The sequence below is a fragment of the Dendrobates tinctorius genome, unplaced genomic scaffold (assembly GCF_039654945.1).
Source record: "Dendrobates tinctorius isolate UK_male_01 unplaced genomic scaffold, ASM3965494v1 ptg000039l, whole genome shotgun sequence".
Taxonomy (NCBI): domain Eukaryota; kingdom Metazoa; phylum Chordata; class Amphibia; order Anura; family Dendrobatidae; genus Dendrobates; species Dendrobates tinctorius.
The window spans coordinates 61520111-61547668 of record NW_027361707.1 but is presented as its reverse complement, the minus strand read 5'-3'; the positions used below and the strand labels follow the sequence as shown (position 1 = coordinate 61547668).

The 27558-nt window shown below is 39.0% G+C and overlaps 1 protein-coding gene across 1 annotated transcript in view; it reads right to left on the bottom strand.

Annotated features, from left to right (window-relative positions):
- Positions 1 to 27558, bottom strand: part of PCDH7 (protocadherin 7) — a 1192777-nt gene that overhangs the window by 698533 nt on the left and 466686 nt on the right. The window lies entirely within an intron of this gene.

Genomic DNA, 27558 nt, shown 5'->3' with positions numbered 1-27558 from the left:
CACATTACTTTTATTGGTATACAAGATTACCCGCCTTTCTTCTTTGTATGTTGTTGTTAAAAAGCAAAATACACAACATATTTCTATGAAGTCACTTAGTTCCATGACTAATAGGTCCGTTTTCTTCCTAATCTATAATCAATTTTAAAACATTTGTATTTGTAAAATAAGAAAGTAAAAAAAATGGTTGAAATTCCATTGTATTCCTCTAGCTGTTGGCTTAGCTTATTAAATGTGCAGCTTTTTAGTGAAATGCTTTGCATGTAATTAGGTGCAGGTATCAAATCCAAAGCTACATTAATTAAACTCATTACTATGCTGCACACTGCAGCAGTTTTTCAATGTACAATATGTGGCTGCGTCAGATGCCAGGAGCCGGTTGGTGCTGTGTCTTACATTTGACACAGATCATTAGCTGAGAAATTTAGGCCTTCTGAGATCTGTCTTAGGTTTTCAGGCTTTAAACAGAAAAAAACCGTGATTGACAGAAAAGAAAAATTGTATACATACAATTATAAGCCTTGCAGCATTCGTCTGTATGTGCTGACTGCTAAAGATTTCCCAAAAAATGAATACACAAATGAAAACTGAAGGTCCTACAGCAAGATATCAGATATGAAATGTAAAATTCACAATAGCATCAACAAATTGCTATAGCTGCTTCACAACAGGAGGCAAAAATCAAAATTTGGACAATTCTTCCTCCGCCCACCTTCCCTCAAAACAGGGATATCTAGTACTATCTAGTAGTCTGTAGTTCTCGGTCTTGTTTTTCAATTATGATTGACTTTCATTAAAAAAAATAATAATAATTTGTATCAATATCATGACAAAATGTATATACTCAGAATTTATTACAATCAAATGTCAAATGTATAAAAACCTGGAGTTATTTTTTTCTGACACATACTAATGTATTGGGGAAAATGGGCAGAGCTATTGTAAGAACCAACCAGATAGCCAACTCCAATAGCTGGAACCAGACAGACAATGCTTCTTCTCCCTGGACTAGAGCTTAATTGCATACTTTTTTTCCCCAAAGAGCAACAGCTGGCTTGTAAGGCTTCCTCCACCAGCTATTGGTCTCATCAAGGAGAAACAAGTACCCCTCATTTCAAAGCAAAGATCAATATATGTCACTAAAAAGCCATGCTTATTTCCCTTTGTCAAATAGCACATTTACATATTTGTTGTCCCAAGGAGCACAACCTCAGCTGTAAGGGCACCGTTAGACTTAGCGATGCACCAGCGATCCCGACAACGATATGGATCGCTGGTGCATCGCTAGGTGGTCGCTAGTGAGCTGCCAAACAGGCAGATCTCACCAGCGACATAGCAGGGTGTCGGGGGTCGCTACTTACCTGTCAGATGAGACGATCCTGACGTCCTCCCGCCTGCGTCCACGCCTCGCTCGTGACCCAGGACATTCTTGCGCGATCAGCGATGAGCAGCAGGGGAGCCGGTTGGAGGTAAGTATCACATGTAGCGCTATCGCTAGCAATATCGCTATAACGTCACAAAACCAGTGACGTTATAGTGATATTGCTAGCGATATCGCTATGTGTAACGGGCCCTTAAGACTACTGATGCCAGGTGGGTAAAAAGAAATTTGCCACAGTGACGTTTTTAATCCACCCATGCAACATGGCAATTTCATAATACATTTCATGTTTCCTTTACATTGGCTTCCTGTCTTCAGTCCTATTAATCAAGCTCAGTTCAACTCACAAGGCTCTTAAGAGCCCTAGTTTTCAGGATTGGTGAGGGTCTCAGAGTTAGGACACCCAAGTGATCTGGAATGTTTCCCCTTGTCCCGTGGATAGAGGGTTAATTTCAAACTTGAGAATACCCCTTTAATGAAAACCTGTCATCACGATTTAAAGTATAGCAATGTCTGTAATGGGGTTCAAAAACTGATAAAATTGATCTCTTTAGTGAAGAAATCTACTTTGTTGTTCTTTAACCACCATTTGAAGCTTTCTGGTAATGAGATTTTGGTGTATAGGGGATAGACTGTGCACTTTGTCTTCTCCTTCCTGTCTGTGATTACCTGGCTCTTCTGCCTGCCTCTGGTTGGTCAATGATCTACCATCTATGTTTGAAATCTCAGCACTGACCTGTCATTCAAAGACCAAAGGCAGACAAAGGGGCCAGGGAATCACAGACCGGGTGTTAGGTGCTGGGATTCTTCCACTGCACTGGATAGATGGATAGAACCCAAGCCTTGTCTGCATCTGCAGTCTCCCATTCTGCTTCAGCCACAGGTGGTGCTGCTGAGCAAAGACGTTGGTCCCAGCATCTTGCTCAGGCTCGTGCTGTTTGTTTGGTTACTGCTGGCTCTCCAGCCAAATCTCTGATAACTAACAATGGGCGGCGGCAAACAGACACTGAAGGCTAAGTCCAGAAATCACTTTACTGAGCATGCTCGTGATGTGGCGATGTCTCATTGGTGGTCGGTTGTCAGCTGATCTGGTGATGTGGCAGCTCCGGATTGGTCCACAAGCAAGATCTTGTCCGACTTGACATGACCTGAACGTATAAAAGGTCATCCGAGGTGCATGCCGGCGCGCTAGTGTCACTTGTGTTTGGTGTGTGAGTGGATACGCTACCACTCTGTGTGCACATGTGCTGCTCCTAGCACAGCGATCGAATGTCTAGGCAGGCAGTGTAGGGTGGAAACTCTCGCTTGGCTTAGCATCTGACTCAGGTCGTGTGTGCGATTAGCACAGCTAAGTTTCAGAGCATGCACAACCACCAGCCTAGGCATCCTTGGGGGGTAGCGATAGGGACCCCCACTAGCATCATTGTTGCTCTACTCCTGTGATGTCTAACAGGGTATAGCTTTAAATGCCTTCTTGTAGAGTACCACTCTGTGCAGTAACAGAGCTAGGTATTTTGTGCTCTGTTCACATTGAGTGACCTTTAACTAGCTGCGGTTTACCATCTATGCACAGAGGAACCCGGGTTGCGATCGCACTTAGTCATAATTTATATTTAGTGCGATCTGTCAACCCTTACACTGGGAGGAGACGACCCCATGTACAGTCCAGCCTTTGTTCACTGAAATGTAATTAGCAAAAAGCTTAAAATGGTGATGGGGAAGAACAACAAAGTCTATTTCTTCACCAAAGGTATCAATCTAATCTGCATCGCAGCGCCATTACAGCCAAGTGTCTTTACTTTATATGTAACCATTCTTGTTTGGTTTTAGAAAAACTAAGTATTGTGATTATGATTTTTGAGAACGGTAGACTTAAATATTTTCCTATTTTGTCATTAGATATAGCTGAACAGATTTCCTTGAATTCGGTGTAGACTTGACATGCACCACCTCACTCAATTTACTTGTAGGGAGCGTAGAAGGAAATGTCTAGTTGGAATAGAGGTTTGTGATAAAGTTTGAACGATCCGACATGGATGGGATCGCTGGGACATCGTTAGGCTGATCGCTGGGGAGCTGTCACATAGACAGCCTCTCCAGCGATCAGGACCAGTGAGCAAGCTGGTTTCTAATGTAAACATCGGGAATCCAGGAGCCGCTGCTCTTGGATACCCGCTGTTTACCTTGGAAACTGGCGTACATGCTGGTTTCCAAGAGCCGTGGCTCCTGGATACCCAAGGTTTACATTAGAAACCAGCATCCAGCGTTGCTGATCACTGGTCTCTCGCTGCCACACGCAGTGATGCGTGCTGGTCAGCGGGAGACCAGCGATCAAAAAATGGCCCAGGCCGATCGATGATGATCAGTGATACCCGGCAGGGGGGCCGGTCGCTGATCCCTGTCACACACAGGGATCTCGCTGGCGAGATTGCTGTGGCGTCACAAAATCAGCGATCTCGCTAGCAAGATCGCTGTGTGTGGCGGGGCCTTAAGTGTGCTCAATTCACTTAGGTTGAGTGAGGCCCCATATGTTTTCTTAGAATGTGGTCTCATACTTGCAGTCATGTGAATGTATAATTTCGCTGCTGGCACTGGAGAATCCAGACAGTGTGCAATGTGCTTGCTGTGAGGATTCAGAAGTCTGAAGTCACATGATGTGGCTGCAGACTTTCATCTCAAACATGAATAACCCCTTTAAAACACTAGAACTACTGATGGAGTCATTTTGACTCCTTTCGTTTTTTATTTCTCTTCTGTGACTACATTTTTCAGAATTCCGGCTTGAAACTCGGTGACTTTTCCTCAAATATGATGTGAAAAAAGATTTTGTGAGAATAAATAATTTTGGTGAAAAATTTGCGCGTTTTTTTCAAAATTTACCAAGAACTACTGAAGGGAGTCATTTTGACTCCCTACTATATTTTGAGGTCCTTTTGTCACTAAATGTTGCTATAAAGTTTTGTGCATAATTTTTTCACTCTGTCTTATTTACCCTGATGTTCATATAGATGTAGTTCAATTTACATGTCAACTTTTCACATTTTCCTTGTGTTTTACCTGCTTGTATTACTGTGTAATACTGAACAAAATAGCTTGTTTACTCTAGGCTCTTATCTTATCAGATTTGATGAGAAATCTACTCAATCGGAGAGACTGCAAACGGACAAGTTTGCTCTAATTTCTACTGTGTGGGACAGGTTTATTGAAAATTGTATTGCGTGTTACAAACCTGGCCCATACATAACGGTGGATGAGCAACTTTTCCCAAGCAAAACTAGGTGTCCATTCACGCAGTACATGCCTTCCAAACCAGATAAATATGGCCACAAATATTGGCTAGCTGTTGATAAGGAGAGCAAATATCTGGCAAATGGCTTCCCTTATCTAGGCAAAAGATGACACACGCCGTGCTGAGGACCGTTTAGCTGATCATGTGGTAATGAAGTTATTGGACCCGTTTTTGAAAAAAGGTCGCAATGTTACAACCGATAATTATTTTACTTCAGTAAAATTAGCTAAACAGCTAAAAAGCAAAGGAACAACCATCGTGGGAACACTGAACAAGATAAGGCGAGAAGTGCCTAAAGAAATAAAATCCATGAAAGAGGAATTGTACAACACTAAAGTGTTTAGAAATGAAGACAATTTTACACTTACAGTATATCAAGGAAAGCCCAACAAAAATGTTGTCATTTTGAGTTCCATCCATCCAGATGTTGTTGTTGCGTCTGATTCCGCTAAAAAAACTCCAGAAACGGTAAAGTTTTACAATGAAACAAAATATGGAGTAGATGTAGTGGATCAGATGGCACGAAAATATACCACACGAACATGCACAAGGAGATGGCCTGTTCATGCATTTGAAAATGCCTTAGACTTTGCGGGTATAAATGCATGGATAATATTCAAGGAGATTACCCACCAAAAAATGTCACGCAAGGCATTTTTGCAAACGCTTGTGAGAGAGTTGAGTGGTCCTTATGTCACAGATAGGGAAAAGGGTTCCACGTCCCAAGTTTCTACATGCTCAGAAGTGATGGTTCAAACAAAATTTTGCCAGATCAAAGAAAAGTGCAAGAAAAATAGATCTGTCGGCAATTGTAAGACTTGTGGTAAGTCTTTGTGTGGGCAATGTACTGCCACAAATCACAGGCAATGCCTAAAATGCGAAACACCAAATGTTTAGAAGGTGAATTCTGCGCCATATTTTCATTTTTATGCTCCTCCACCTACATTTTCTCTGCTTTTTGTTCTTCAGTTGTTGTTTATATGTGTGCACTTGAATAAAAAAAAATGTTTGAAAAACGTCTATTATAATTATTGTTATTTTCTGTAGAAAAATAAGAAAAGCAGAAAAAAAACAATCAAAAGCATTACTGTTGGATCTCACAATAATAATACATTACAAAAAATATAATTATTAATAAATAACCACAAATTAAACTCTAAAAATAAACAAAAACAAGCAAGGAGTCAAAATGACTCCTTTCAGTAGTTCTATGCGGGGTCACGAGTCCAGTAGTCCTAGTGTTAAGGTTTATTGAATTCACCAGATTGCTAACAATATCCGGTTAGCTGCCGTTAAAAAGAGAAACCACACATGCTTGCATGTAATATCAGTAATTGGTTGCAGCTGCCATGTGAATGTATAGCTGCAAACACTGGTAGGGACAATCTGGACGTTAATGCTGTTAGTGAAAGGAGGTTTTGGTTTTTGTTTTTTTCAATTCTCGGACAAACCACTTCTTCTAAGAGAAAATTGTCGATCTATAATACAAAACTGTAACATTTGCACTGAAGAATAAAAAGTCTAATCGAGTTTAGAAAATGAGTTATTCATTGTTCTTCCATCTTCCAGGTTATTGCCTGCACACATTAAACTATCCAACAAAAGATATATCTGTAACATTATACCAAATTAATTGGTGACATCTGACATTGTTCAAGCAAAGTTGCCATGCTAATAAAGTAAGCTTCTTAAAATACAAATCTTATTACTAATTATGTGAAGAAAATTTTGCAATGTCAGTGAAACACAAGGGTGAATGAAAAATTAAATCTCTAGAAGATACTTTTGTAATTAATTAAATTTTGGAGAAAGTAGACACTGAATAAAAATAACTACCGCCTAACAATGAGCTGATTTATTAGAAAGAAAAGGAAAAGCTGTTTTCAAGCATTATTGAAACTGTAACTACATTAATAACATATGTAAATACAATTAATGGTTTGTTGGAGCCAGTGATAATTATAGACTAAATCAGAATGCAAATTGTGTGGTTGTTAAGTGCAGTGCGCCAGAGCATGTACATTTGTTTTTATCGATGGCTATTTGGTTTTATATATATATATTTTTCATAGGTTAGGCTGTTCACAAAGATGAATTGCAGCTGAATGCCTCATTTATATATAAGCATAGTCTAAATATTAAAGCATGAAAACCCTAAAATTATAAAGCCCTTCTATGCCCTATAATAGGGTTCAGAGTAAAGAAAAAATAAGAAGTCCCTCCAATGGCACTTGTCACTCTTATCCAAGAATGCCCAATGTAAAAAAAAACTTTTTAGAAGGAGCCTAACCATAACTAAAGGAGGTAGAATCGTAGTAATAAAAAAGTGAGAAGTTCCCCCCATGGTAATGACATTCTTATCGAAAAAGACTCAATGTAAAAAAAAACCTTTAGGCTTGAGCCTAACCGGAAATGAACAAAGTAGAATTGGAGTAATTAAAACATGAAAGTTCCCTCCAATGGAAATATCATAAAATTGACTAAGGCAAAAAATCCCTAACTAAAGACTATTAAAAATAACTTTCATTCACATAAGGAATATGAATATAAAATATTACATGAGTCAGTATATGTACTAGGACACAAGATATAACACCTATACACTCAATTCAACACTATACGAGTATTAGATGTCGAAAACTAATTTCCATGTTATGGTTTTAGGACAGTTTTGGTGAAGCCACAGTCTATACTATCCTATATTTTTGTATTCACTATTCTCATATCTGACCAACTCTCTTAAAAGATAGTACTAAACTTCCCCAACATGTTTCACCAAACTGACTGGCGTCATCAGGGGACTGAGGCTATAATGATCATGCACAAGAAATACCTGGTCTTTTAAAGCTTTGGTTCCATTGTCATCTGAGGTAAATAACATTGCCCAATACTTCAGGTTAATCATCACTGATGTATTATTTGACTAAGGTCACTATATCCTATCACCAATTAGTACCTCTGTTGATATTTCAGACATATCATTGGCACATTGGTATTTACACTCACCTATCTGTATCCTGCTTCACCCAGGAAGTACCTTGGGAACTCAATTTCCCAATACTCCTTCCTCTGTATGTATTTCTGACGTCATTTGGATCATGACAATCACCACCAATAAACCGACATCCTATGGGACATAGTTACCCACTGCACCTTCTCCGTATGGTTCTTCTGAGAGAGATTAATGATGTACATGCACCTCCAATGGAACTGTCACGCATATCGAAGAAGATCCAATGTCAAAAAGCTTTTAGGCTTGATCCTAATTAGAACTGAAGGTGGTAGACTCTGAGTAGTGAACAAAGGTAAAATCCCTCCCAATGACACTTATTCAAATGATCACCTTATTCAAAAGACCCATTGTAATAAAAAATGTAGAATTTAAAACCAGAAGTGAAGGTGGTAGAATCGGAGTAATGAAAACATGAAGAGTCCCTCCAATGGAACTGTCACTCTTATCCAAAAAAACCCAAATGTCAAAAAGGCCTTTCAGGCTGGAGCCAAACCAGAACTGAAGGAGGTAGAATCGGAGTAATGAAAACAGAGAGAATCCAACTCCATTCATATAGATTTGCTCATTCATATAGATTTGCTCATCTCCAATCATAAGTAAATCATAAGTAAAGTTCTTCATAATAGCTACATTTTATAGAGGGTTCAAAAAATATAATATAATAGAGTACTATCCTCTGCAGGCTAAAATGTTTTTTTTTCTCCTGCATAGATTTTCGAGGCAATCATATTTAGTGAGAATGGTTTGTGGAATTTAATACACACCAGGGCCATGGAAAAATCCTTAGTTTACAGGCAGATATAACTTTGGGACCAAAATACCGTAAATGGTTAAATAAAATTAGAAACAAACTGAGAAAGTGTGAAACCTACTACTTTATAGATAATTAAGTATTTACCACATTGTATTTGATAGTCATCTTAGAAGTAATTAAGCAATTGCACAGTTTTCTATGAATATATTTATTCATAGAAATTCACTAAGACTTTACTCAGTTTAATTTATTGGAAGGTGGAACCATGCAAAACGAAGCAAAAATGCATGCAGATTTTCAAAGGAGATTTAACAACTTTAGGCTTTTCTACTATGTATAATTGATAGAGGTGGTAAATCCTCTTGTCGTGGAGCAGAGATGGCGCATTTGTTAAAACCTGCACTGAGTCTGATCTGGTTGGCAATCTTGTTAAAGCTCCTAAATAAGCCATTTATTATCCACCCATTTGCCCCGAGCAGGTCAGACTCCTGACACTTGAAATCTTTAGGTAAGAACTATCAGGACATTGATGAATGCATGCCTAATCCATCAAGCAGTGCATAACCCTGCATTGATTACTGAAGCCACAACATGAAATGTTTTTTGTACATCAGATAAACATTTTTAAAATAAATTATTTCTCCTAATTGGTACATCAATGACCAAAAACCCACTTGTCATTTTCCATTTTACAGACAACCTATACAAAAATCATTATTTGTTCTATTAAGAAAACTAATCTGTATAAAAAAAAAATAAATAATGCAGAAGACAATAGCAACACGTGCAAAAATAAAAAAGATAAACTGAGGAATAGATAGGATAAGCATAATCGATTTTGAGAATTGTTACCTAAAATTGAGCTGAAGTTGTTCCACTTTTTGCAATTGTTATTGATCAGCAAAAATCTCTACAGGAAGAAAGTGTTCAATTCTCCTGCAGCTCCACCACAGGTGAAAAGAGGAACTTCATGGTACCCATTGAAATACTTAGTTCATAGATAAATTAAGTCCTCCTAAGAGTGAGACAATCTGGACATCCTGAACATTGTGCGGTTCACAGTTCACAGGTGGGTCTTTCGAACACGGTCCTCTTTAGAAATAGGGAAACGGACCCAAGGCTCCTCCAGCACAGAGATTGTCTGTTATGGCTTAATGACACCCTGAATGTGCCTATGGATCCATTTAAGTCTCCTGAATGCATAGTCCCCTGATGAACCTCTGAGAAAGGAAGAGGTAATTGCATTGGGACAATGGATACTTTCTAAAAGAACTTAGATAAGTGGATACTTCAGGGTCTCTTACAATTATTTTTGTTATGACTGAGATTGGGAATAAAATACTTTGCATTGTTACATCAGAACTGCATTGACAGTGGGGTATATACTGACATATACTGACATACCAGAATCTCCTCAATAGCAGTAACCCAACATAAATTGTTTCTGTTACTGCTCAGCATAAGGTGGATATGAATACCTATGTACCTTATTGTCTAGTAATGGAAATGCATTTACAGTATGATACATATTGTTATATCTCAACCTTCTCAGCACATTAGGACTTTATTATCCTTTATAGCTTTATTATGGGGATTTAAAAATGATTGACAATGATTGATATTATAGCCTGGGATTTCGTATTCTGAAGTTTCGGGGCATTGATATGCCTGTGATGCATATATCTGAACCTCCTGAACATAGCAGTACTTTGCTACCTCTAGTATGACGAGAATTCATGTTGGAAGGGTTTTGTGCTTTTATATGCATAGGTATATTATAAACTACGACAGATATCAGACCCTCTGAACTGAAAACTATAGATCAATCTAACTTAGGATAAGATTCTGTGGAGATAGATGATGAGTGTGATTTCCCATTTTTTGAACTATTACAGAACACTCACCTGTGAATTTTTAATCTTTGCCTAGGCACGATGGTAAACAAAAGTTTGAAAAGCTTCATAAGTATCGAGGCTCGCAGAAGTATTTGATCCACATCTTTGGGTCTAAGTATACAGTGGGGAAAAAAGTATTTAGTCAGTCAGCAATAGTGCAAGTTCCACCACTTAAAAAGATGAGAGGCGTCTGTAATTTACATCATAGGTAGACCTCAACTATGGGAGACAAACTGAGAAAAAAAAATCCAGAAAATCACATTGTCTGTTTTTTTTTTCATTTTATTTGCATATTATGGTGGAAAATAAGTATTTGGTCAGAAACAAAATTTCATCTCAATACTTTGTGATATATCCTTTGTTGGCAATGACAGAGGTCAAACGTTTTCTGTAAGTCTTCACAAGGTTGCCACACACTGTTGTTGGTATGTTGGCCCATTCCTCCATGCAGATCTCCTCTAGAGCAGTGATGTTTTTGGCTGTTCGCTTGGCAACACGGACTTTCAACTCCCTCCAAAGGTTTTCTATAGGGTTGAGATCTGGAGACTGGCTAGGCCACTCCAGGACCTTGAAATGCTTCTTATGAAGCCACTCCTTCGTTGCCCTGGCGGTGTGCTTTGGATCATTGTCATGTTGAAAGACCCAGCCACGTTTCATCTTCAATGCCCTTGCTGATGGAAGGAGGTTTGCACTCAAAATCTCACGATACATGGCCCCATTCATTCTTTCATGTACCCGGATCAGTCGTCCTGGCCCCTTTGCAGAGAAACAGCCCCAAAGCATGATGTTTCCACCACCATGCTTTACAGTAGGTATGGTGTTTGATGGATGCAACTCAGTATTCTTTTTCCTCCAAACACGACAAGTTGTGTTTCTACCAAACAGTTCCAGTTTGGTTTCATCAGACCATAGGACATTCTCCCAAAACTCCTCTGGATCATCCAAATGCTCTCTAGCAAACTTCAGACGGGCCCGGACATGTACAGGCTTAAGCAGTGGGACACGTCTGGCACTGCAGGATCTGAGTCCATGGTGGCGTAGTGTGTTACTTATGGTAGGCCTTGTTACATTGGTCCCAGCTCTCTGCAGTTCATTCACTAGGTCCCCCTGCGTGGTTCTGGGATTTTTGCTCACCGTTCTTGTGATCATTCTGACCCCACGGGGTGGGATTTTGCGTGGAGCACCAGATCGAGGGAGATTATCAGTGGTCTTGTATGTCTTCCATTTTCTAATTATTGCTCCCACAGTTGATTTCTTCACTCCAAACTGGTTGGCTATTGCAGATTCAGTCTTCCCAGCCTGGTGCAGGGCTACAATTTTGTTTCTGGTGTCCTTTGACAGCTCTTTGGTCTTCACCATAGTGGAGTTTGGAGTCAGACTGTTTGTGCACAGGTGTCTTTTTATACTGATAACAAGTTTAAACAGGTGCCATTACTACAGGTAATGAGTGGAGGAAAGAGGAGACTCTTAAAGAAGAAGTTACAGGTCTGTGAGAGCCAGAAATCTTGATTGCTTGTTTCTGACCAAATACTTATTTTCCACCATAATATGCAAATAAAATGAAAAAAAAACAGACAATGTGATTTTCTGGATTTTTTTTTCTCAGTTTGTCTCCCATAGTTGAGGTCTACATATGATGTAAATTACAGACGCCTCTCATCTTTTTAAGTGGTGGAACTTGCACTATTGCTGACTGACTAAATACTTTTTTTCCCCACTGTATCTGTGCTTTGTTTTTCTTGTATATATTCATGTAGTTTGCAGGGATTAACAGGGATTTGAGGGGCAGTCAATGTCAAGCGAGGGTGCCATTTTGTAACTTTAGGGTGCCAACCTCTGCTGTAAGGTAGGCTATCAGACATTCAGGACTCACTAGGGCCAGTTAGCTAGCTCCTTGTAGTATCAACAATTTTTTAATTTTTTCTTATATCCTCATACCCTGTATTATTGCCATTTTTATGATGTTGTCTGTACATATGTTTATTTTTAGAGAAAATTAATATAAATTCTCATGTTTAGATGTCTTCTTGTAGAATAAACTTAAGGTATGTTTACATGATCCAACCGGTGTAACGAAACATATTTATAAACTTTGATTGGTGGTAATTTGAATGCCTGTTTACACAGGAAGACTGAAGGAAACAATGGACGCAGAGTGATCTACACTAAATTTCTCAGTACACATAGGCTACCATAGTTCTTGCAGTACTAGTCCCCTTTACACAAGACAATACACAGCCGAGTACAGTGGACAAAAGATCATTTCACCAGTTGAACAAGTGTTTCGCCTGTTCATCAGTTGATCGCTAGCCTGTTTACCCGGCATGATAATCACGAAATTAGCATTTTAACAGTACTCGTTTACAATTATCTTGCAGTGTACATGCTGCTTTAGTTTTTTAATGAATTCTAGAACCTGTAGTGAAAAAAAGTATATTACAACAATTTACTATTAATAGTCATACTTGGCATACTCACTGAATAAAGCAATTCATTTACTCACTATTAATATTATTACTATTAGTAGTAATAGTAGTAGTAAGGGCTTGTTCCAATGACCGCATCTTCAGTCTGAGTGCTATTCGACAAAACATCGGATGACACTCGGACTACTGTTTGTCTATGTCTGATTTGTTTCCTTGGACAGAGACTGTCCAAGGAAAAAAATTGCTCCATGGCTGAGTTTGATCCAATATTTTTTCGCCATCTTCTTCTCATCCGAGAAAATCTAATCAAATTATGATCAAACTCTGATCCGAGTGTCATTTACATAATCGGTCTGATTCTGTCCGGTGAGAGAATTTACGGCGGTCTGCACCTGTCTTAATAGTAGTTGTAGTAGTACAAAATAAATTCCGACAATGATGATATCTTTAGGAATATTTGGGGGTATTAGGTCAGATATCACGATGAACGATTGGAATAAAGTCGATTTTGTTTTCTCGTCTTTTTTTTTCCAAGTTCTTTTTTTTTTATTTTGTCTTTCCCGCAAACATTTTTGAAGGACAAATCTAACTTTAAATATGTATGAAGCTTTTAATTGACAAAAGCTGCTAACGTGGAATGACAATTCATTCTTCGCAATCAGAGCAACTGACTCGGATCTCAGCGGGATCATCAGAGAAATGTGGATTTGCTACATCACGTTGTGAAAGTCACAATAATTTTGCTTTTAATTAAGTGTAGTGGTGTCACTGTTAATAAATGCCTTCCTAATCTGCATGAATTTTCTTTTCTTCGGCTTTTCTTTATTTTGTAATATTGAATTTGTCCATGCTCTATTTCTAGTGAGACCAAAAATCCTGTGCGCAACACTTTGATATATCTTTCGAATGTTCAGTAACATTGCCAGAAATTGTCTAGACATAGATTAGTTTGTCCTTGAAAATGTAACTGTATTGTCTCTTTCTCTTGCTTTAACTGAAATATAAATAGGGCATATGTTACTGAAGAGAAAATGACTCAATATTGAAAAAAAATAATAAATGCTGCCAAAAAGTAAAGGAATTATGTGCAGAGTCAATGCTCATTTTATGCTTCCTGCGGCTGCCATGTAACACAGCCCTATTGAAGCAATAATAGTGACGGAAGTAGTTGACGGGACATATTGACTCTGAGCGGGACAATATAGTACTTAATTCATTTGAGAGACTTCCACATTGCTGGAATAGTTTAATAAATTAGGCTAAAATTAGAATTTCATAGGAAATAGGGATCAATATAGGATGGCACTTAAACAGTATGACTTTTGGTTGTTTTTATAAAGTTTGTGCTTCATTTCTGTGACTTTTTTTCCCCAACAATAAACGAGCTATAGTGAAGAATAGACATTAGTGAACCTTAAAGGAACTCCATAGATAAGTTTGCTATGTTTTTCTTTGCATAGTTTCCTGCAGTTCTACCTTTATATCACAATCTACTGGTTGTTACAGCTCATAAATTACTTATTTGATGAATATTTTATCTAAAATTACTCTCAAATTGAGTTCTTTAACATACCACAGATGTCATTGAGACCAGTAAGGAAATAATATAAACATGGCTTGTGCCCATGTTGAGCGTTATTACCTAATCTTTGATTATTGCACACATTTCACCATTTTGACCTCCCGCTCATCATTTTGACCTCCCGCTCAAGTCTCCAGGACTTTCCGTTTGGTCATCACCGCATCCTAATATCACTGCTGCACGTGTTGAAATCTGCTGGGAAAGAAGATGCAGTGAGAACCAGATGAGTGACGGTGTGGAGAAGAAGGACCTGAGAGGTGAGTCATGAAGTGAATATTGGTATTTTATTTATTTTTTTAACCTTTCAGTGACCCTTTACGGTTCAGAAAAATTGCGACCAGTAGCAGCCATTTAGATAAATCTGCGCAGCAGCAAATTGCAAAAATTCTGCAGATTTTTCTAAAATTCAAGAAAAATGCAATTCCACTTGAATACGAGTATATTCACTCATCTCTAATTGGCTAGGCTGCATTTTCAAGTTAAAGCTATTAATGACTGGTAGACTAGTTCAATTTTTAAAAGAGAGAAAAAATGTCTATAATTTTCAATAGTTCATAGTTGAATGTTTATATAAGGGTTAATGTATTGTCAAAAAGAGAAGTGGAGTAAGTCACTGCCAGACGCCTTTACCAAAATTAGCAAGATCATCTGATTTAAGTATAAAACGTATAGCCACCTGTAGAAGGTTGCTCAACCCTGGTTGGGTGATTTTCACCAGGGTTTCAGAAATACATCAGAAGAGCACTCATGGTTTTTCAAGATTACGTAGAAGAAGCCATCCATGTAGTGATTCCATTTTAACCACAACTTTAAATTGCATGCATTACTTTTATCTCAAGATGTCTGTTGACACATGATATGATATATATATATACAGTCATGGCCAAAAGTGTTGGCACTCTTGAAATTATTCCTGAAAATTGAGTATGTATTGGAATAATAAAAAAACAGGAAAAAAAGGCAAATTGGACAACATAATTTCTCACAAAACCCAAAACCGGGACAGACAAAATTGTTGCCACTTTATCAAAATTGTGGAAAACAGCTTTGTTTCAAACATGTGATGCTCATTCAAACTCACCTGTGTCAAGTAACAGGTGTTGTTGATATGACCATCATAACAGAAACCAGATAAAAAGGAGAGAAGTTGACTAAACCTTTGCATTGTGTGTCTGTGTGTGCCACACTAAGTAAGGAGAACAGAAAGAGGAGGCGAGAACTGCCTAAGGACTTGAGAACCAAATATTTTGAATAATATCAACAATTTCAAACTTACAAGTCCATCTCCAGAGATCTTGATATTCCTTTGTCGATGGATGATCAGCACAAATCAAGTTCCAAAGAAATTCTAAATGTCCTGTGTGCTCAGTGTCAGTGCAAACTATTCATAGACATTTGAATGAAATGAAACACTATTGCAGGAGACCAAGAAGGATCCCACTGCTGACACAGAAACATAAAATAACTAGATTACAGTTTTCCAAAATGTGCATGAGTAATCCAAAATCCATCTGGGAAAGCATCTTGTGCACATATGAGATGAACATAGAGCTTCTTGGTAAAGCATATCATTCTACTGTTAACAAAAATTGGAATGAGGCCTAGACGGAAAAATAACATTACCTACAGTCAAATATGGCAGAAGTTCACAAATGTTTGGGGGGCTTTTTTGCTGCCTCTGGCACTGGTGCCTTTACTGTGTGAAGGCATCATGAAATCTGAAGATTACCAAAGGATTTTGAGTGGAAATGAAGTACCCAGTGTCAAAAAGCTGGGTTTGCGTCCTAGGTCATGGGTCTTCAAGCAGGACAATGTTCCCAAAGTTACTTCAAGATGCAGCCAGAAATAGATGTAAAAAAGGGCTGTGAACTCCTGGGAACACTTGTGGAGAGATCATAAAATTGGTGTTGGTAGAAGGCAACATTCAAATATGAGAGACCTGGATCACTTTGCAAAAGAAGAGTGGCCAAAAAATCCAGTACAGAGGTATAAGAATTTAAGAATCTTGTTGATGGTCATAGAAAGCAATTGATGCTATTAATTGCTATTAATAATTCTAAGAAATGTGCAACCAAATATTAAGTTGAAAGTGCCAATAATTTTGTACTGCCCATTTTTGGGGATTTGTGTGAAATGATGTCCAATTTGCATTTTTTCCTGTATTTTATGTTGTTCCAATACACACAAAGGTAAACAAACATGTGCATAAATAACTTGTGTAATTGCAATAATATTCTGGAAGAAACACTTCTCTTTCTGGAACAATATTAAAGGTGCCAACACTTTTGGCCATGACTGTATATATATATATATATATATATATATATATATATATACTGTATATATATATATATATACATTGTTAGGTACCGGGATTCTCCCTCTGCACAAGGTAGATTCCAAGCCTTGTCTGCCTCTGCGGTCTCATTCTGCTAGGGCCGCAATGTGAGCAGTTCAGCAAAGATGTCGGTCTCTGCATCTTGCCCAGGCTCGTGCTGTTTGCTTGGTTACTGCTGGCTCTCCGTCCAAAGCTATAGTAATTAGCAATAGGCAGCAGTGAGCAGACATTCCAGAGGCTAAGTCCAGAAATCACCCTACTGAGCATGCTTATGAGGTAGCGACCTCTCATTGGTGGTCGGTCCACCAGCAAGGTCCTATCTGACTGGACTTGAACAGGAGTGCATAAAAGGTTCTCCGTGCTTCTAGCAAAGCGATTGTGTTTTTAAGCAGGCAAGTGTAGGGTGGGAACTCCCGCTTGACTTTGCATCTGACTCTGGGCATCCTAAGTCACATGTGTAGTTGCACAGTCGAGTGTCAGAGCAAGTACAAACACCAGCCTAGTCTTCTCTGGGGGGTAGTTATAGGGACCCCACCTAGCGTATTACTGCTATACTCCTGTGACGTTCAACTGGGTATAGTCTTGAGTGGTTCCTCTTCTTATACCGCTCTATGAAGTAACAGATCCTGGTGTTTTGCACCCTGTTCACACTGAGAGACATATAACATCTTTTTTTTTAATGTGATCTGCTAACCCTAATATATATATATATATATATATATATATATATATTTATATATATATACACTGCTCAAAAAAATAAAGGGAACACTTAAACAACAGAATATAAATCCAAGAATATCAAACTTCTGTGAAATCAAACTGTCCACTTAGGAAGCAACACTGATTGACAATCAATTTCACATGCTGCTGTGCAAATAGAATAGACAACAGATGGAAATTATTGCAATTATCAAGACACCCTCAATAAAGGAGTGGTTCTGCAGGTGGGGAACACAGACCACATCTCAGTACCAATGCTTTCTGGCTGATGTTTTGGTAACTTTTGAATGTTGGTTGTGCTTTCACACTTGTGGTAGCATGAGATGGACTCTACAACCCACACAAGTGGCTCAGGTAGTGCAGCTCATCCAGGATGGCACATCAATGTGAGCTGTCACCGTAGTGTCCAGAGGCTGGAGACGCTACCAGGAGACGGGCCAGTACACCAGGAGACATGGAGGGAGCCATAGGAGGGCAAGAACCCAGCAGCAGAACCGTTACCTCAGTCTTTGTGCAAGGAGGAACAGGAGGAGCACTGCCAGAGCCCTGTAAAATGACCTCCAGCAGGCCACAAATGTGCATGTGTCTGCACAAGCGGTTAGAAACTGATTCCATGAGGATGGTCTGAGATCCCGACATTCAAAGATGGGGGTTGTGCTCACAGCCCAAAGCCGTGCAGGACGCTTGCCATTTGCCATAGAACATCAGGATTGGCAAATTTGCCACTGGCACCCTGTGCTTTTCACAGATGAAAGAAGGTTCACACTGAGCACATGGGACAGACGTGACAGAGTCTGGAGACGCTGTGGAGAGCGATCTGCTGCCTGCAACATCCTTCAGCATGAACGGTTTGGCAGTAGGTCAGTAATGGTGTTGGGACACACCTCATTCAAAGAGTTTTCTTTAATTTTCTTTATGACTCAGATGAATTTATCCTCCACAGCAGAGGTGACTCTTGGTCTTCCTTTCCTGGGGAGGTCCTCATGTGAGCCAGTTTCTTTGTAGCGCTTGATGGTTTTTGCCACTGCACTTGGGGACACTTTCAAAGTTTTCCCAATTTTTCAGACTGACTGACCTTCATTTCTTAAAGTAATGATGGCCACTAGTTTTTCTTTACTTAGCTGCTTTTTCTTGTCATAATACAAATTCTAGCAGTCTATTCAGTAGGACTATCAGCTGTGTATCCACCAGACTCCTGCACAACACAATTGATGGTCCCAAACCATTTATAAGGCAAGAAATCCAACTGATTAAACCTGACAGGGCACACCAGTGAAGTGAAAACCATTTCCGGTGACTACCTCTTGAAGCTCATCAAGAGAATGCCAAGAGTGTGCAAAGCAGTAATCAAAGCAAAAGGCGGCTACTTTGAAGAACCTAGAATATAAGACATATTTTCAGTTGCTTCACACTTTTTTGTTAATTATATAATTCCACATGTGTTAATTCATAGTCTTGATGCCTTCAGAGTGAATCTACAATTTTCATAGTTATGAAAATAAAGAAAACTCTTTGAATGAGATGTGTCCAAAACATTTGGCCTGTACAGTGTATATATATATATATATATATATATATATATACATACACACATATACATTACTTATGAAGTATATACAGTGGGTACAGAAAGTATTCAGACCCCTTTAAATTTTTCACTCTTTGTTTCATTACAGCAATTTGGTAATTTCAAAAAAGTTCATGTTTTCTCATTAATATACACTCTGCACCCCAACTTGAGTGAAAAAAACTAGAAATGTAGACTTTTTGCAAATTTATTAAAAAAGAAAATCTGAAATATGACATGATCATAAGTAATCAGACCCTTTTCTCAGACACTCATATTTAAGTCACATGCTGTCCATTTCCTTGTGATCATCCTTGAGATGCTTCTACTCCTTCATTGGAGTTCAACTGTTTTTAATTAAACTGATAGGACTTGATTTGAAAAGGCACACACCTGTCTATATAAGCCCTCACAGCTCTCAGTGCATGTCAGAAGAAATGAGAATCATGAGGTCAAAGGAACTGGCCAATGAGCTCAGAGACAGAATTGTGGCAAGGCACAAATCTGGCCAAGGTTACAAAAGAATTTCTGCAGTACTCAAGGTTCCTAAGAGCACAGTGACTGCCATAATCCTTAAATGGAAGAAGTTTGGGAGCACCAGAAGTCTTCTTAGACCTGACCATCCAGCCAAACTGAGCAATCATGGGAGAAGAGCCATGGTGAGATAGGTAAAGAAGAACTCCAAGATCACTGTGGTTGAGCTCCACAGATGCAGTAGCGAGATGGGAGAAAGTTCCACTCAACTATCACTGTAGCCCTCCACCAGTCAGGTCTTTATGGCACAGTGGCCCAACAGAAGCCTCTCCTCAGTGCAAGACATATGAAAGCCCATATATAGTTAGCTAAAAAACATATGAAGTACTCCAAGACTATGAGAAATAAGATTCTCTGGTCTGATGTGACGAGATCTTTTTGGTGATACTTCTAAGCGGTATGTGTGGAGAAAACCAGGCACTGCTCATCACCTGCCCAACACAATCCCAACAGTGAAACATGGTGGTGGCAGCATCATGCTATGGGGGTGTTTTTCAGCTGCAGGGACAGGACGACTGGTTGCAATTGAAGGAAACATGAATGTAGCCAAGTACAGAGATATACTGGATGAAAACCTCTTCCAGACTGCTCTGGACCTCAGACTTGGTCAAAGGTTCACCTTCCAACAAGACAATGACCTTAAGCACACAGCTAAAATAACAAAGGAGTGGCTTCAAAACAACTCTTGGGGGGTCTAGTTTCCAAAATTGGGTCACTTGTGGGGGTGCTCCAATGTTTAGGCACACAGGGGTTCTCCAAACGTGACATGGTGTCCGCTAACGATTGGAGCTAATTTTCCTTTCAAAAAGTCAAATAGTGCTCCTTCCCTTCTGTGCCTTGCCGTGCTCACAAACAGTGGTTTATGACCACATATGAGGTATTGGTGTACTCCGGAGAAATTGCCCAACAAATTTTATGATCCATTTTATCCTGTTGCCCATGTGAAAATGAAAAAATTGAGGCTAAAAGAAAATTTTTGTGAAAAAAAAGTACTTTTTCATTTTTACAGATCAATTTGTGAAGCACCTGAGGGTTCAAAGTGCTCAATATTCATCTAGATAAGTTCCTTGGGGTGGTCTAGTTTCCAAAATGGGGTCACTTGTGGGGGAGCTCCAATGCTTAGCCACACAGGGGCTCTCCAAACACAACATGGCAACCGCTAAATATTCCAGCATATTTTCCATTCAAAAAGTGAAATGGTGCTCCTTCCCTTCTGAGGCCTGCCGTGCGCCCAAACAGTGGTTTATGACCACATATGAGTTATCTGTGTACTCAGGAGAAATTGCCCAACAAATTTTAGGATCCATTTTATCCTGTTGCCCATGTGAAAATGAAAAAAATTGATGCTAAAAGAAAATTTTTGTTGTAAAAATGATAATGTCCAATTTTTCCTTCCTCTTGCTTTAGTTCCTCTGAAGCACCTGAAAGGTTAATAATCTTCTTGAATGTAGTTTTGAGTAGCTTGAGGTGTGCAGTTTTTAGAATGGTGTCATTTTTGGGTATTTTCTGCCATATAGACCCCTCAAAGTGACTTCAAATGTGAGGTGGTCCCTAAAAAAATGGTTTTGTAAATTTTGTTGTAAAAATGAGAAATCACTGGTCAACTTTTAACCCTTACAACTTCCTAACAAAAAAAATGTTGCTTCCAAAATTGTGCTGATTTAAAGTAGACATGTGGGAAATGTTGTTTAGCAACTATTTTGTGTCACATATCTCTCTGGTTTAACGGAATAAAAATTAAAAATTTAAAAATTGCGAAATTTTCAAAATTTTCACCAAATTTCTGATTTTTTCACAAATAAACGCAAGAATTATTGGCCTAAATTTACCACATACATGAAGCCAAATATGTCACGAAAAAACAGTCTCAGAATCGCTAGGATTTGTTGAAGCGTTCCTGAGTTATTACCTCATAAAGGGACACTGGTCAGAATTGCAAAAAATGGCCTGGTCATTAAGGTCAAAATAGGCTGGGTCATGAAGGAGTTAATTTACTTTTCATTCTTCTGTCTATCTTTTCCTGGAGCCATTAATTTTTCACATGGTCAGTATTATTTTAATGAAAACTTTAAACCATCTTCAACATTTCCCAGGCACATTTAGCCCGACCATCTTTTAATAAATATTTAAGACAGACACCAAGGCATTTACTGTGAGCCGAGGCAAAATTACTTGTCAACAAATTCAGGTAGTGATTACTTGTGTGGTGTCCCGGACATTAACCATACTGACACATTAGACATTTAACTGATGACAATAGTTGTGCGGCAGATTACTGCGCAATGTAGATTTAATCCCCTCAATGTCTCCATAGTCCTCAGCTACAGATACTGAAGTGTCACAAGTCTGACCTGCTCAGAGCAAATAGGTAGATAATAAATTACTTACTAAGTAGCCTTAACAAGAATGCCAAAGAGATCAGACAATCCTGTGCTCTTCCACAAGGTGTTCTTCCCTGAATGGCTACAACATTTAGCAATTCTGTCAATTACTATTTCCTGCGACTACTAAGAATCAAGAGCCCAGAACTTAGTTCATATTATTTCATTACTAATGAGATTTGTTAAACATATATTCCTCTATATGAGTATCTGTGCATGGTGAATACATATTTCTTGCCTCATTTATTTGCTAAGTCCTTAAGAAACATGTCATGGTGTCTCACATCACATAACCATATTATAAGTGATAATCATGATTGTGTTTTCATTAACTAAAAATGCAGCCAGTACAAACTATTAGACTTCAAGTTAAAGGGTTTGTCAATGGCTGTTAATGGCGTCTCCTAATGACAGGTCATCAATTTCAAATTGGTGGAGGTCCAACACCCAGCACCCCCAAAAATCAGCTGTTTGCTGCTCGTGCATCAGCAGGATGTATAAACTATGCAACCCCGGAATGACTCCATATCCTATGTAGTAGCCATTCTTAGATACTTTAACTTAGCTTTATGATGGGAAAAGCTAAAGAACATGAAGTCTTTCTTTCCAGGGTAGTTATGTTTAGCGTTAAATGAAATATTTTTTTGAAATAATAATAATCTTTATATAGTACCAACATATTCCACAGCGCTTTATGATACAACAGTTCATATGCAAGTCATAAGTAGCAACATTCAAAGTAATACAATAATTAAAGCAAAATAATGATGACCCTGCCTGTAAGAGCTTACAAACTACAATGAGGTGGGGGAGACACAAAATACAGGGGCTTATCTACAATGATGGTCAAGCAATCTTGAGGGAATGGGGATGGATAAAGGCTGTGTGAGATAGTCACCAGACAGTTTTTGTGGTGCTGTTGAGTGTTGTTGAGTTTGATGTAGGGTAATTCACAGATAGATAGTGTATGGGCTACACCAACATATAAAAAGAATTTGATTAGGGAACATGACAGGCCACTCTGAACAGATGTGTTTTGAGGGAGCGCCTAAAGCTGTGCAAGTTGTGGATAGTCCTAATTTCTTGGGGTAGAGCATTCCAGAGGATTGGCGCAAAGTGGGAGAAGTCTTGAAGCCGGGATTGGTAGGTACAGTTCAGTGCAGACGTTAGTCAAAAGTCATTTGCAGAGTGTAACGAGTGGGTAGGCCGATAAACAGAAATGAAGGAGGACATGTAGGGGTGTGCTGCACTGTGGAGAGCTTTGTAGGTGAGGACAAGCAGTTTGAATTGGACTCTATAATGAATGGGCAGCCAGTGCAATGACTTGCACAGTGTGGATGTGTCCGAGTACCAATTAGCCAGATCGATGACCCTGGCTGCCGCATTAAGGATGGACTAGAGAAGGGAAAGTTGAGTGAGTGGGAGGCCAATTAGTAGAGCATTACAGTAGTCCAGGCGAGAGTGGTTCAAGGCAACAGTGAGGGTTTTTGTTGCTTCCATGGAGAGAAAGGGGCATATTCTAGTTTTCTAGAGATGTTCTTCAGGTGGAAGTGGAAAGAGTGGGCAAATGATGGTATATGGGAAGTGAAGGAAAGAAAAGCAGTATTCACCTGCAGACATGTTAGGTAACTTTCACAAAAATATTTGGTAGACTAGTTGGAAGAGCGACTACTAGAAGAAATTGAAGTTGTTTTCTTCCTGAAGCTGCTTGCTTCCAGACCTAAGGGCAGTGCAGGGGATAGCAGCAGTCAGAACTCACTACACAATGAGCTGTCAATTCTCTCACCACTGCAATTTAACTAACATCCTGCTTTTCAGGAAGTTTTCAAAGCAGAATAACGTTGAAAATTCAAGGGGAGTGATTACAGTGTGCTCACAGTGTAGTGATCTCCGACCGGTACAGCCCCCAGTGCAGGCCAGATAGTTGGAAACGAGTGGCTACCTGTTCTATTCTATCTGTAACTGATCTTCCTTAGGACAGGTTATCAATGTCTGATCAGTGGAGGTGCGACATCTGGCATCCCCATCAATCAGCTCTTTCTGGTGTCATAGGGGCCTGAAACTACTCAGCTCCGTCAACTGTATAATGGCCTGGGTTGAATACTGCTCATCTTCCCACTATTAAAATCAATAGGGTGCATATGTGCAGCACCTGGCCATGGTCACTATTATGTCAACAGAGCTGTGAAGCTCCATAACTGAACAGCTAATCGGCGGGGGTAATCCGGGTATCACACCCCCACCAATTGACATTGATGATCTGTCCTAAGGATAGGTCCTAGGGATATGCCATCAATGTTAAAGCCCTAAACAACCAATTTCAACACAACATTATGAGAAATTTTAACTTTTATGTATTATCATGGGTGAATCCATCTTGACTAGGGACATTATTACAGATGAGGCCTTTTAAAAACTAACACATACGAAAGATGCAGAAAGCTAACTCAAGTCAACAACAGCCATTTCATATGTATGGTTAAGTGTCAAGATACTCTGTTCTGTGTCAAGATATCTTTATCACTTTAAGAAAGAAATATAACCTAAAAGAAAGATATAATACATAGGTACGAAGTAAATAAATAGTAAAAAAACATAGGGGACTTAGTTAACATTTTTTCTAACAGCCATCCCACCATAACAAGGTGAACCCAATAATGTTTTTGCTTTTATTGAAGAAAGGCTACACCTGTACCTCTCATATCTAGAAAATCCTCAACTTTGAAGATATAAAATTTCCGCACGCTGTTTAATACGATCAAGATGGATTTAAAATGTGCTGTGGAATATGATGGTGCTCTAGGAATAATATTTTTTTTTTATTATTAAATACACTTAAAGGTGTTGTCCATAAAATGACACAACTCCCCTAGACGGGGAGAAACATAATAAAGCTAAACCTTTCATATTTGTGGTATTTGGGTGATTTCTAGGTTACCCAATGTTTGGGACTTCATGCAGAGTTTTGCCGAGTGGCTCTGCTATAATAATTGCATGCTACTGGCATTAAAGTCTTGTTGTACATGCAAGTGCACTGAATATTTGTTTTTTACTTTTATGCTAATAATGGAGAAAATATATGCACTTTTTTTGTGTAGCTGCCTCTAGAAAAACATTTTAGTTTATCCTAAGCTATACTTATCTTGCTTTGTGCCACTTAAAAGTCAGAGTTGAGTTTATTTTACCTTTAGAAAAATATTCTGAAAAAAAATTGCATTGACGGCCATTGCCACTTGTAAATAGACACAGTAATTGGAAGGTTTGCTAAATGTACAAGACCCGAGGGAACAAAAATGATGAGGGCTTTTTAAGCCATTTAATGGGCCAACATGTGAGTTCTTTGTGGATTACTCACATAAAGAGCTTTGACAACCTCACAGGTTTCCTATGTGCACTTTCAGAACTCACAGTTTTCTAAGCCTCAGAGGACTTTTCTTCGTGTCTAAACATGACCTGTGATCGCCGATAACATAACTTGTCTATAATTTCATCCACACTGAATTCCCTTAATGGACATTGAAATGAATAGCTTTTAACCAGCAACGATGCCTTTCACACTTTAGCTCAAGCAATGCCTAATGAGAGATAATGGATGCCACCCCTTGTGGATCTAGTGAGGAGGATTATTGGCCTTCATTAATGTAAGGAAAGTTCCTATTTCAAAACAATTGCTTATGAACCTTAATTTCATGTCTATATGTGGTGAAACAAATCTGATGAGTTATTCATTATTTTACTCTGATTATTATTTTCCATATCATAAATTACTAAAATAGTATTCATTGTGTATAACAAATTTGTTATACTGTCAAAGATCAAAATTCTCCCTCATTTAAAATTCAATGAAATCTCTTTAAGATCACCCCCAAAAATTGTTTGAACGTGGTCTTCTACAAAAGCAGTCTTCTTCAAGATGGCCAATATGCATTAAATATGGAAGAATTGAAAAAGGACATCTGGTCTAGATAAAGGAGTGGTCTTTAAGGGTATATGCCTATGCTATTTGGCTATAAGATAAAAATAAAAATGCAGCGAAGTTCCATTCTTCTTAGGTTGTGGTCTATGGTTGTGTAAGTAACATGTGATCCAAAACCCAAAAGGTTTTTAATTTTTGGTCGTGGTTGGACCATAGCTGCAGCATGTTGGTTCTTCACTGTTATCCCATCATAATCAGATAAAAAGGATATTGCCTTGTGAAATATCCTAGAAGGGTTGTAGTGAGAATTCTACTATTTTAGTGTCAGCAGAAATGGACATATCACAGAGACATAAGTATGTATCCCTATGATCTTTTTGTTGCACAACTAAAATTGTGGTGTAGCCCTATCCCAAAATGTAGCAAGTTATGTTTTCAGGGGTGTTAAGGGAAAACTGCCAATGGCTTTTTGCACCTAATCTGAGAACAGCATAATGTAGGAAAAGAGACTCTGATCCAGCAATTTATCACTTAATTTATTAGGTGCAGCATTTATGATGCAGATGTAGCATGTAGCAGAACTCTGAAATCTAACCCCGCCCCACCATATCTTTCTGTGTATGTTGTCTATTGACAGTTAGCTGCTTATTACAGGAAGAGGTGTGGTCAGTCTAGTAAACTTGTAAGACTTAGGGTCCCATTTCACATAGTGATGCACCAGCGATCCTGACAACATTACGACCTGGTAGGGATCGCTGGTGTGTCGCTACATGGTCGCTAGTAAGCTGCCAAACAGGCAGATCTCTTCAACGATGCACCAGCAATCCCGACAACAAGGCGACCTGGTAAGGATCGCTGGTGCGTTGTCACAGAGCAGCTATTCTGAACGATTCCAGCCTGCATCCCTGAGTTCTGCGTTGCCAGCGAGGCCGCTCGTCGGCGTCAACACAGAGATGCATGCTGGCCAGTGGGATTCCGACGATGAAAAAATGGCCCAGGACATTCTAGCATGATCAACGATATCCAGCAGGGGGCGCGGTCGCTGCTATGTGTCACATGTAGCGAGATCGCTGGCGAGATCGCTGTTTCGTCACAAAATCGATGACACATCAGCGATCTCGCTAGCGATCTCGCTGTGTGAGATGGGGCCTTTAGACTGGGAATTGCTAATCTCCAGGTGATAAGACCCACATTGTAAGTAAACAACAGTGCATGGCCAAAAAAGGGACGCATTGCTGAAATCTGTGTCTCAGACTGATCTCTGGCTGTCTTCAGATTACATAGCAAAAATCTGCTGACACATTCCCTTTGCCTACTGTGGGATGATTCAGATACATAAAGAGTAGGGAAAATAAGTATTTGATACACTGACGATTTTGCAAGTTTTCCCACATAGAAAGCTCTCTAATTTTTATTAGGTAATCTTCACCTGTGAGCGACCAAATCTAAAAATAAAAACCAGAACATCAGGTTGTATGTTTTTTAAATAATTAAATGCATTTTAATACATAAAAAAGTATTTGCTCATCTACCACTAAGTAAGAATTCTGACTCTCACAGACCTGTTAGTTTTTCTTTAAGAAACCCTCCTACTCTGCACTAATTACCTGTATTAATTGCACCTGTTTAAACTTGTTACCTGTATAAAAGATACCTGTCCACACCAGGGGTGGACACAGACTGTAGTGGGCCCCTGTGCAAGAAATTTTTCAGGCCCACCCCGCCCTTAATAGGGCAACAAAGTTATGTAAACATATAC